At 40.4% G+C, this 13,112-nt stretch overlaps 1 protein-coding gene across 3 annotated transcripts in view; it reads left to right on the forward strand.

Moving 5' to 3' along the window:
• Positions 1-518: 518 nt before the first annotated feature.
• Positions 519-13,112, forward strand: part of LOC122554250 (MOB kinase activator 3B-like) — a 59,254-nt gene continuing 46,660 nt past the window's right edge. For 2 of the 3 annotated variants that reach the window (XR_006312950.1, XM_043698980.1), the window contains exon 1: positions 519-774. The gene's annotated coding sequence lies outside the window, so the exon portion shown is untranslated. Of the gene's footprint in view, positions 775-1,152; positions 1,342-13,112 lie in introns of all 3 variants that reach the window. The other variant, XM_043698981.1, reaches the window with a different exon arrangement.

Raw genomic sequence — 13,112 nt, forward strand, 5'->3', positions numbered from 1 at the left:
TTACACATTCTAAGTGTATGCAAACTTTAGTTTTTTTGTGTGTAAGGGTTGTATTTTTGCCTCTGACGCACAAATATTGCAAATGTCACTTTTTTAAAGCATCGATGTATATTACAGCTGCTCAGTGTTTCAGTGAAAGCATTGTGCGAGGACTGTATTCACATAAATTAACTACTACCACTTTCTCATAACTGTTATCAGATGAATCTGACTGTTATATGAGATTTCAAAATGCTGAGTATTTTATAAAACTTGCGAGAGGCAGAATGCTAAGGGCGTGGCTCCTTGTCTTCTTTCACCCCGACATGCCTGGTCTGATGTTCGACAGTGGACGAAAATGAAGAAGGCTTAAAAATGACATTTAGCAGTTCGACAGCAAAATGTTTGGGCTGAAGTGGTGCTGAAACCACACTACCCTTTTACATCTTTGATAATTTGCTCCTTTCAATCGAGCCAAACATACCAAGGAACTATTTCCTTCAACATTTTTAAAAACACAATACATTTATGTGGGGAAGGGGGTAAATTTGTCTCAGGATGTGACATCATCAACAGGAAAACAGGAGAGTAAGCAGCTCTGATGTAACCCTCCCCTGTCCCAGCACTCTAGTGAAAAGTGTTAGATTGAGTATGCAGAGAGGAAAACACCAAACTGCGGTTGTGTTAAATTGAGCCTATAACAATATCATCTCCTCCCCCCCCCCCCCCGTTCCAGCTTCCTGTAACAACTGTGAAGATCCTGCAGACGAGAGAGAGAGAGAAACACATTGTTGGGTAAGTGATGAAAGTTTCAAGTTTTTCGTACTAAAGTTCTATTCTATATCTGATTTTAAAAAAAAACTTCTTAAAGTGAAAAACTTACTGTTTTCATAATAAATGATCTAAACGTGCCAGCTTTGTGAATACCAGCTGCAGGGAATCAACTGTCCATTTATCTGGAACGCAGGCTAAGCAGAAAGACAGCTGTTTCAGTCCGTTTAGACACACAGTGAATTAACAACTTCTTTTCGCAATAAGAAAAGAAAGGGAGGGAGAACGACAACTTGCTTAAAATGTTAACAAGCCGAGAATGCTACTTTTATTTTTTCTTTAAAAAAGCACAGTTCTATCTCTAGGATTTCACAAATTATTACAATTGGATTTTTGCCCAAGGACACCAAACAGACACTATACGCTGGAGGAAACTGAATAGATAGGATACAGATCAAGATCCATGACCTTCCATACGAATTCCACCGTGCTATTATTTTACAAAAGAGCATAAAAATGTCAAAACTTGTGTCTGGTTGGCCAGGCGATGCCAATGAGGAGTAAAAAGGAAAGTGAAAACTGCCAGAATGCGTAAGTTTTTTTCAACGTGATGTATCTTGCTTCCTCCTTCTCCTTGCATACAAAATCTAAATTCAAAATACTTTAAGTAATCACATGCTTTGTCAGACGCTAAGTAGGAATTAGCAAGAACAGCTAGATTTGACAGACGTGTTCAATTTTGAAGAGACCTTTAAAATTAGGGCAGTTGCAGGAAGGTGGGTGAAATAACTGCATGAGGCCAGTAACCAATCACCAAGTCACCCTTTATTTACATGTGGCGAGTGCTTAACACTGATCCAGCTTTCTCTGAGGAAGCAGAACTCTGACACTCATCTTTTTATCTGTCAGTCAAGGCTCCCCGATTGAGGCTGGTAACCTGGGGCAATCAGGGATCACATACTCAATGAGATCCATTCAGTCTTCATGCCAATCACTTCACTGAAGTACCATAAGAAGGAGCTCCATAGTCTAGAGCCATGACAAATTTGGTGCCAATAGCAGAGTGAAGGGAAAGCCATGAAAACTCAACTAGAGGTCGACAAAGGGTAAATGTAAACTGTGACACAGAGGTTAGATTGAATGAGCATTTTGTAGTCAAGGTGTTTGTGACTGGAGAGCTAATGGGGATCAGTGAGAATGGAATGACATGCACTGACCAATGGGTAAATACAGGTCTTCAGCCTGTCCCCTACAATTGTAACCATATATAATAAATGACTTGTATACTGTATACAACATCTATACCTTTAATAATTTATAGACAGAGTTATTGATGTGGAGTCCAAGGTGAACACATTGCAGGATACCAGAGAGGGGAACAGTCAGTTGGGAACTTTGATCCAGGCGACAATCATGCCCCTTAGGTTAGGAAATAGTGAAGATCTAGTGAGCGGGATGTATGCGTGTGTGATTCCAGCTAAAGTGCTGGAGGAATTAAACCTGGCCATTATCCAACATGAGATTCGTCTGGCCTGTGTGGATGAGGGCAAAATCTGCAGCTAGTGAACAAACGGGTCATGGCACTGGTGTACAGGAGGTAATTTAAGTAGGAGTTGAACAATAAATATCATGCCTATTATGGACCGTTTAGACCGAGGACGTTTTAGTACCCTCTGTAGACATGAACAAGATTTTCAAATGTTATGCTGTCTGCTCAGTGCAGGGGTTGATGACACCTTTTTATGGCTGGAGCAGAACCTGAAGCGGGAAAGTGAAAATCTAGGTGTTACGGTCCAGGTAGGAACCAATGACATTTAAAGAATAAGGGATGAGATACTTCTGGGATAGTACTGTACACAAGCAAAATACTGGAAATTGGAAATATAAAACAAATACTGAGAACACCTATGTTCTGATGAAAGGTCATAGACCCGAAATGTTAACTCTATTTCTTTCTTTACCAATGCTGCCAGAATTGCTGATTATTTCCAGCATAATCTGTGTTTACTTCTGTGGGGGAAGTTTGAACAGATAAGATTAAAATGAATAACCTGAACCTCAGAAGATGATAATCTGTGGAATATTGGTGTATGTTAAACAGGCAAAACATTGAATATGTGGCTCAAAGAATGGTTGTGGAGACAGATTTTGATTTCAGTGGGCACAAGCCACCGGCACCGTTACTGGGAAAAGAGGGAACTGTTATGTTGGGACACATTTCACCAAATCTGGGCTAGGACCATGACTTGGGAAATTATACCATTACAGCTTTAAACTAATAAGTTAATTGTGAGCTTTCCATTGAGTATCTTAGAAATTCAGATAAAAAGGTAAGCAGCATTTCATCAATTTGGGTTGAGATGTTCAGAATATAAGAGACAAAAAGTTTAATAGTAATAGTGCATCAGTGAATAAGGCCAAATTATAGAAAAGTGATATAAAGGTAAAAATGGTGAGTGTCTTATCTGAATGCATAAAATATTTGTGACAAATGAATGGCACATATAGTGCAAATTAATGAGTTTGACAGCTGTTATGTGGCTGCATAGTGGCTAAGGTTAGAAACTACATATTTGAGGGTACTTGATGTTTTGAAAAGGCAGTCAAAATGGAAAAAAACTATAATTCCACAAGAAATAGGAAGAAGAGTAGGCTGTTCGACTTATTGATCCTGCTCCGCCATTCAATGTGATCATATCTGATCCCACACTCCTCACATTTACTTTCCTGCACTTTCCCTTTAATCCTTGGTTCCCCTATTGATCAAGAATCTCACCCATAAATATACACATGGATGCTGTCCACCTCCCAGCACAGCTATGTGCGACTTGGAGTTCCAAAGACTATCAATACTCAGGGGAAATTCTTCCTCATCTCAGTTTTAGTTGATACCCTTAATTCTGAGACTATGCCCTCTGGTCCTAGACTCTCCCATGGGGGGAAAATGTCATCTCAGCACTTACTCTGTCAAGCCGCTTACGAATTCTTTATGGTTTGGTGAGATCACCTCTCATTATTTTAAATTCCGATGAGTGGAGTCCTAATCTGTCTATTCTTTGCTTATAAGTAAATCCCTTTGTACCAGGAATCATCCTCATGAACCTACTTGAACTGCCTCCTATTAAATAATATCTTAAATAAGAGGACCAAAACTGCTGACATTACTCCGGGTGTAGTCTCACCTTTTATACTCCAAACCCCTTGAAGTAAATGGAGGAGGGTTAACTGACGGATGACATAAAGACATTAAGGTGGAACAATCTTGGCTCAGCAGAACACCAAGTGCAATCAGTATAGTCACTTAAGAAGTAATAAATCTCAGAAAGGCAAAATATTAGCTCCCTAACAATAGCTATCCTGATTGATTAGTATACTGTCAATCTAAGAGCAGCTTGTATCAAAGATATGTAGAATCCCTACAGTGTGGAAGCAGGCCTTTTGGCCCATCGACCCTCCGAAGAGTAACCCACCAAGACCCATTCCCCTACCTTTATACCTACCCCTGATTAATGCCCCTTACCTATACATCCTTGAACACTATGGGCAACTTAGCATGGCCAGTTCACCTAACCTGCACATCTTTGGATTGTGGGAGGAAACACACGGGGAGAATGTGCAAACTCCACACAGCCTGAGGCTGGAATTGAACCTGGGTCCATGGCGCTGTGAGACAGCAATGCTAACCACTAAGCCACCGTGCCACCCCTAAAATAATGCAATAATCACTGGAAACCTAAGTTTTCATACAAATTTAATAAACAAAATTAGCAAACACTAATTTGGAAGTAAAGTTCAAGGAAACTATTTTGGAACCAACAAGTAAAGCATTTATTTTAGATCTTGTTTTGTTTTTATGAGACAGAATAATCTGAAACTAAGGCATTCTCTGGAAAGAGTGATTACAGAATTTCACATTGAACTTGAGAGTTTAATAAACAAATTCATTTTCATAATTAGAACTTAAAGTCAAGTCAAATACATAGAAACTTGGTAAATTAGGTAATGTAGTTTAGGAGATTAAACTGTATGACAATAGTCACAAGTTACACAACACCAGATGACAGCCAGACAGGTTTATTTGAAATCACAAACGTTTGGAGCAGTGTCTGACTGAATCTGATGAAGGGTTGTGATTCCAAATACACCTGTTAGGCTACAATCTGCATTCATGTGACTTCTGACCTTGTCCAACGCCAGCACCTCCACATCATCTATGACAATAGATGAGGAGTGGTGAACATTTTACAATAAATGTTTCATAATTCTCAACAAATGCATTTTGGAAAAGCAAATTAGAGCAAGACTTATACACTTAATGGGAAGGCCCTGGGGAATATTGCTGAACAAAGACACCTTGGAGTGCAGGTTCATAGTTCTCTGAAAGTGGAATCGCAGGTAGATAGGATAGAGAAGATGGTGTTTGGTATGCTTTCCTTTATTGGTCAGAGCATTGAGTACGGGAGTTGGGAGGACATTTTCCGGTTGTACAGGACACTGGTTAGGCCGCTTTTGGAATAATGCATGCAATTCTGGTCTCCTTCCTATTGGAAGGATGTTGTGAAACTTGAAAGCTTTCAGAAAAGATTTACAAGGATGTTGCCTGATTTGGAGGATTTGAATTATAGGATGAGGCTGAAAAGGCTGTGGTTGTTTTTCCTGGAGTGTCAGAGGCTGAGGGGTGATCTTTATAGAGGTTTATAAAATCATGAGCAGCATGGATAGTATAAATAGGCAAGGTCTTTTCCCTGGGGTGGAGGGAGTCCAGAATTAGATGGCATAGGTTTAGGGTGAGAGGGGAAAAAATTAAACTGGACCTAAGGGGCAATGTTTTCACACAGAGGCTGGTGCGTGTATGGAATAAGCTGCCAGAGGAAGTGATAGAGGCTGCTACAATAAGAACATTTAAAAGGCATCTGGATGGGTATGTGAACAGGAAGGGTTTGGAGGAATATGGGCTGGTGGGACTAGATCGGGTTGGGATATCTGGTCAGCATGGATGAGTTGGACCGAAAGGACTGTTTTCGCGCTGTACATCTCTATAATAAATCTATATTCCATTGAGAAATGAAATCTTCACAGGAAGAGAGTCACATTTGTCTGTAACTAAAATCGTTAAGGCAAATAATATATTAAACTAAGGAACTTACAATATTGCCAAGAAGCATAGTGATTGGGAAAAAAAATTGGATACCAACTAAAGTTGACCAAAAAGTTTACAATAAGGGACAAAATAGGATAGGAGGGTATGTAAAATGGAAGTGAGTAGCTAAATAAATGTAGATTCCATGGAAGCAGCGACAGTGGAAGTCTGATGGGAAATAAGGAAATGGCAGAGAGGTCAATTGTATATTATGTGCCTGGCTTCACTGTAGGAGATACAGAAGAAATACTAGAAATATTGGGAAACCAATAGCTAATTAAATAGAAAAACTTAAGGTATTTCCTGTTTCATCATTTAGTAGTACAGAATATGAGTTTTGCTGGAAAAAAACTGATGCTTCTGTATAGCCTTGGCGTCCAGACAACCAATCAATCTTCTCTCATACAGAATACATGTTGTTTTCCCTTTCACTTTGCTAAATGTTCTGGTGAATGCAAGATAAAATCCTTCAACAAAGTGTATATTTTGTTAGCAACAATAAATAAAGGGATATTGGAATATTTGGTGCTAAAAGTTATAAAATCTAGATTATACATGGGGATTAGAAGTCGACAATTATTGTTCCAATATTTAATAATTGTGCGAGGGATAGGTTAAATAATTATAGACCTGGTAAGTCTGACCTTGGGCTGTGGGCAAATTAATGGAATCAATTATTGAGAGATGAGATAACTGTAACTGGAAGAGAGACAGATTATTTGGGGATAGTCAGCATAGATTTATTACAGAAAGGTTATGTCTTATTGAATTAATTGATTTTTTTCTAAAACTAAGTAGCATGAAAGGTTGGTGAAAGTAGTGCAGTAGATGTTGTCAACATGAATTTAAGTATGGCATTTGACAAGGTCTGATATGGCACACTGTTGAGAGAAATTATACTATAATAAGTTCAATTTATCCTTCTCTCTGGTTTGCTCCAGAACACATTGTTCGAAGAAACTATGTAGAAAGTGTACTATGAAGTTCTCATCCAGGCTACTATTGCCAATCTAATCCTTCCAGTTTATGTAAATGAAAATCATTTATTGCTGGTCCTTTATCACAAACACTCGATACTTTATACTTCGCATAAATTGTGGTTGTTAGAGATGTGATTCCTGTTAGTTTTTTACCAGCTTTTTATCACAAACATTCAATATCTCTTCCAGTGCCTAAACTGTGGTTACTGTTAGGGAGCCTGACGATCATTCTCACTTGTGACTTCCTTGCTCTCCTATTCCTCATCTGCACCCAAACTGTTTCTACATTCTGATTTCCTGAACCAAACTCACCTATAACTATTGAACCAATTCCATCTTTGATTAACAATGTTACACCTCTACCTTTTTTATTTAATTTCCTATCCTTTTTAAATATCATGTACTCCTCACTATTCATAGAACCCCTACAGTGTGGAAGCAGACCATTTGGCCCATCAAGTCCACACCAAACCTCTGAAAGCATCCCCCGCCACTCAATCACCCTGCATTTCCCATGGCTAACCCACCTAACCTGCACATCCCTGGACACTTTAGGCAGTTTAGCGTGGCCAATCCATCTAACCTGTGCATCTTTGGACTGTGGGAGAAAACCAGAGGAAACCAATACAGACACAGGGAGAACATGCAAACACCACACAGACAGTCACCCGAGGGCGGAGTTGAACCCAGATCGCTGGCACTATGAAGCAGCAGTGCTAGTCACCATGCTGCCCGAACCAGGACCCAACCTTGTCCTCCTGCAGCTAGGTCTCTGTAAAAGCAAAAAAAGTACTTATTTACTTTAATGCATGCAATTACTTCATTTACTTTATTATGAATGCAATGCATGTTCAGATATAGAGCTTTTCCAGTGGGGGAAAGCTACACTTTTTTTTTAAACAAAGCAATACTTAGAAATGAACATACTGGTTCTTCATTTTGAAGGTTACAAGATGGGTTATATGGACCGGTATGTTCCATTAGCAAGCTTTACTGGCTTTTCCTTCTGAGTTAGTGTGTGCTTCCAGTCGAACGCATCGGAGTTCTAAGCAGTGGTCCCTGTAATTTCTTTATCTTCCATATGGTCCTCCAAGGTCCATGCGTAGCAGTGAGTTCTGGAACTGGAAATCAATGCTGCATTTCGCATCAGCATGCCAATTGTTGGTGTGGCAATATGCCAATGTGGAATGTCAGAGTGAGGGAACATTGTTCCTGGGCTGTGATTTAATGCTCAAAATAAGCACAGTGTCATTGAATTTCTGGCATACCCTTGTGTAAGTAAAGGTTTTGGACTAATGGGCTCATGTTCATCTTTATTTCTTTTTGGCTTCGTATCCTAATAGGTATCAAATTATTTCATATTAAATAGTTAATTAAATGTTGTTACTTGACATAGTTTGAAAACAAATTTTACTGTAACTTCCCTCAGTCAATCACCCATTATGTTAACCAACTTTCACAGACTCAGTTCCAGTTGAAATATGTATGTCAATTACAATAATTCTCAGAATAACTTTGATTTTAACGTTAAAGCATACAAAACAAACCAGTTGTAATTAAATCTATTTCGGGTAGTTTGGAGATATTCTGGTTTTTATTCTGCATTCATTTTAAAGCAGAAGCCAAATCGAGGAGGATTATCTTGTGTTCAAAAGCTTAACTTATAATGGAAAACGTTGTGCGCAGAAGAATAATATTTTGTTAAAATATAGAGTTAATGTTAACACCTTTTGGGGAAAGCCTTTTTAACTTTTCTCTAGTGATGCTAGTCAATGTGGCACAAAGCAGCCTAATTGGGAATAACAGGGTTAGAATGTAGTCTAAACCCTTGGGAATCCTTGAAACCAGAGCATTCAAAATGCCACAAAAGTAATGTATTGCCTTCCAGGGCCATCTGAAGTAGCCCTACTGTTTCCAGTGTAGCTGCATCAAGGTCATGTTCTCTTCTGAAAGATCCCAAAGTAACTTGATTCTAGAGTCTCCATTTAAAGAAGGTCAGATTAGTTTCTAATAAATCAAACCATGAACAGAAATTTTTGGTTACAGTATGTTAGTTTGAAGTGTGTTAAGATTGTATTGGCAGAATGGTAACAGTGCAAATTAGATTGAAATAACCTTTTATGTCCAATGAAATCCTCCAATTTTGACAATTTTGCTTCAACGTTTGCCCCTGCCTAATTGGCTGGATGCAAACTTCATGTTAGCTTTGCACAGAGTAATATGAACAGTTTTCATCTCCTTATTTAAGGAAGGAGTTATTTGCATTGAAAGTGGTACAGCAAAGATTTGCTATATTAGCTCCTGGCGTGGGAAGGTTGTTCAGGCACAAAGTAAGTTGGGCCGATACTCCCAGAAGGTTAGAAGAATGAGTGTTCTCGTTGAAACATGTAGGACTCTAAGATTTCCTCTGGGTGCTCCGGTTTTCTCCCAGAGTCCAAAAATGTGAAGGTTAGGTGAATTGGCCATGCTAAATTGTCCGTAGTGTTAGGTGAAGGGGTAAATGTAGGGGAATGGGTCGGTGTGGACTTGTTGGGCCGAAGGGCCTGTTTCCACACTGTAAGTAATCTAATCATATTTTCCCTGGACTGGAAAACCTAGAAAACTGAGGCATAGTGTTTTGCCACACTGGGGTGACCATCTGAACACTGAGCCCTGCTCAGAGTCATCACTAAAGTTAAGATTTTATAAAAGTGCACAAAATTCCTCTTTTTTTCTTCTTCCTGTCTTTTAGACCCAGGTTGGTAGCACAAACTAGGTGTCTGTACTGAATGAGAATGATTGACTGTTTATTGCAAGAAATAATTTCTAGCTCCAGATAAAGTTATTAACCATTGACTTATAACTCCACTAGCCAAAACCTTTAATCGATGCATAGGACTTCTTCTACAGACAGACAAGCACAAAAATAAATGGGTATTCTGGTGGAGGGAAAGACTGTGAAGGCAGTTTAGTGATTCTTGCCCTTGTCCTTGTCCATGGCTGACGTGGCCCTTCTGCTAATGTGAACACTGCTCCTTAATCTTCCTTTTGCAAATACTTTCACTTGATTGCAGGAGGCATAGGGTGACTGGTTCACACTTATAAGGGTCTCTAACTTATGAATTAAAAATCACAGCTTACAGATGAAGGGAAAAAAACCTTGTAATGTTCAGGTTTGAGATGCTTTTTACTGCAGAGCAAGTACAGCTGCTTTCATTGAACCATAGATATGTACAGCACAGAAACAGACCCTTCAGTCCAACTTGTCCATGCCGACCAGATATCCCAACCCAATCTAGTCCCACCTGTCAGCACCCGGCCCATATCCCTCCAAGTCCTTCCTATTCATATACTCATTCAGATGCCTTTTAAATGTTGCAATTGTACTAGCCTCCACCACTTCCTCTGGCCACGCACTCACGCACTCACGCACACACCTCACAGCGCCAGAGACCCAGGTTCAATTCCCGCCTCGGGCGACTGACCGTGTGGAGTTTGCACATTCTCCCTGTGTCTGCGTGGGTTTCCTCCGAGTGCTCCAGTTTCCTCCCACGGTCCAAAGATGTGCAGGTCAGGTGACTTGGCAATGCTAAATTGTCTCACAGTGTTAGGAAAATTAGTCATAGGGAAATGGATCTGGGTGGGTTACTCTTTGGAGGGTCGGTGTGGACTGGTTGGACCGAAGTGCGTGTTTCCACGCTGTAGGGAATCTAATCTAATCTATTTCCATGGTTTCCCCCCCACCCTGAAATTGCTAGTTTAAACCATCCCGAGCAGCTCTAGCAAATCTCCCTGCTAGTATATTAGTCTCTTAGAAAGAAGTTTGAGATTACTGAAGTCTGTGTGTTTAATTAAAGTTTAATTAACTTACTACACATAAAACTTCCTCGAGAAACACACAAAATGAAAGATTGACGTACGACATGTTCTACCATCTCAAAATTAACTTGGGGCAAACACAAGTAACAGAGAAATCACATGAATAAACAACCCACACAATACCGCAGAGAGGAGATGTTGTCAAGACAGATCCCACGGGTTTTTGAGTGAAACCTTTGCCAACGCCACAGCTCCCTTCAGATATGAGTGACATTGTAGAACACCAAGTCCCTTGTCAACTTCACAGGGCTGTCAAATTGGTCAGTTTTGAAGACGAGCCACATTAGACTCAATGTTAATGGTGTTTCTCTCTCCACAGATGCTGCTAGACCTGTTGAGCTTCTGCAATGCTTTCTTTGTTTGTTTCAGATTTTGATGATTTGATCTTGAAACTGTGGAGAGAATTCGATATGAATACATACATCATGTATGTACATTGCTGGTGCATCAAACTCTTATCAATTCCTCACCACCATTTCCTGAAATTGTTTCTTCTTTTTTGCCCAAAATCTCAATTGACTTTTTCTAAAACCAATCTTCCCTCAGGAACCAATTACAGGTTGTACTGTTGTAACACATGTTTCATCAACGCTAATTCAGTGGAACACGATCGAAGAATTGAGGACACTTTCTACAGTGTCAAGTTTTAAAATGTGTGTTGGTACAGCGTGATTGGCACAAACACTTTCAGTGCTGTTCCTGATGCACAGCTTTTAAATAGTGTGGAGTTGCACAAGAATGGAGTGCAGGTTCATAGTTCCTTGAAAATGGAGTTGCACGTAGATAGGATAGTGAAGGCAGCATTTGGAATGCTTTCCTTTAGTGGTTGGAGCATCAAGTGTAGGAGTTGGGAGGTCGTGTTGCGACTGTACATGACATTCATGAGGCCATTTTTGAAATATTGTGTGCAATTCTGGTCTCCTTCCTATCAGAAGGATGTTATGAAACTTGAAAGGGTTCAGAAAAGCTTGACACGCTGGCTGTTGGCCCGGCCACCTAGCTCAGCGGGTTGAGCACTGGCCTCGTAAACCAGAGGTGATGAGTTCAAATCTCACTGGGGCTTCTTTGCATTTCGGTAATAGATTCGCAAACTTTAAGTACATTTAAGTTGTCATTGGACAAGCATATGGACATACATTGAATAGAGTAGGTTAGATGGGTTCAGATTGGTATGACAGGTTGGTGCAACATCGAGGGCCGAAGGGCCTGTAATGCTCTATATATAGCCGGGTTTGGATGATTTGAGCAACAGGGAGAGGCTCAATAGGCTGGGGCTGTTTTCCCTGGAGCATTAGAAGCTTGAGGTTTATAATATCATGAGGGGCATGGATAGGATAAACAGACAAGGTCTTTCCCGTGGGGTGGGGTCCAGAACTAGAGGGCATATGTTTAGGGTGAAAGGGGAAAGATTTAAAAGAAACCAAAGGGGCAACATTTTCATGTAGTGGGTGGTGCGCGCATGGAATGAGCTGCCAGAGGAATTGGTGGAGGCTCATACAATTACAACACTTAAAAGGCATCTGGATGCGTACATGAATAGATAGAGTTGAGCAGATAATGGGCCAAGTGTTGGCAAATGGCATTAGATTAGGTTAGGATATCTGGTCAGCATGGACAGGTTGGAGTGAAGGGTCAGAGTCTGTGCTGTACATCTCTATGACGAATGTAACCATTGCATTACAGAAGAACTGACTGTGTTGGCATTATCAAATCTCTTCAAATGAGAAGTGTAGGAGGGGCTACCATGGAATAACAAACATACTCAATACAAGGAGTTAATTTACTAATGTCACGACACAGGGTTGCTCAACAGTGGGTAATCAACTCTCAACAGGCAGGGATAAGTAATCCTACACAGTTGTTCCACATTCAGTTGTGACTGGTGGTGGACAATTAAATAATTATTTGGGGGAGGTCAATCACCTCCAACCTCACTGACTGGAGGATCCCAACCCATCAGATTCAAAAGATGAGGCTGAAGCATCGGCAACACCTTCAGCCAGAAGTGCCAAGTGGTGATCCAGCTCGGTCTCCCCCATGAGATTCCCAGAATCATGAACGTCAGCCAATAGGCAATTCGATTCAGTGCATGTGACATCAAGGAATGACTGAAAGCACAGGATATTGCAATGGTCATGAACACATCGTTGAAACTTTATTGCTGGAACAGCACAGCAGGTCAGGCAGCATCTAGGGAACAGAAGATTCGACGTTTCGGGCACATGCCCTTCTTCAGGAATGAGCAGAGAGTGTTCAGCAGGAGAAGATAAAAGGTAGGGAGGAGGGACTTGGAGGAGGGGCTCTCTGCTCATTCCTGAAGAAGGGCATGTGCCCGAAACGTCGAATCTTCTGTTCCCTAGATGCTGCCTGACCTGCTGTGCTGT

The sequence above is a fragment of the Chiloscyllium plagiosum genome, chromosome 11, assembly GCF_004010195.1.
Source record: "Chiloscyllium plagiosum isolate BGI_BamShark_2017 chromosome 11, ASM401019v2, whole genome shotgun sequence".
Taxonomy (NCBI): Eukaryota; Metazoa; Chordata; class Chondrichthyes; order Orectolobiformes; family Hemiscylliidae; genus Chiloscyllium; species Chiloscyllium plagiosum.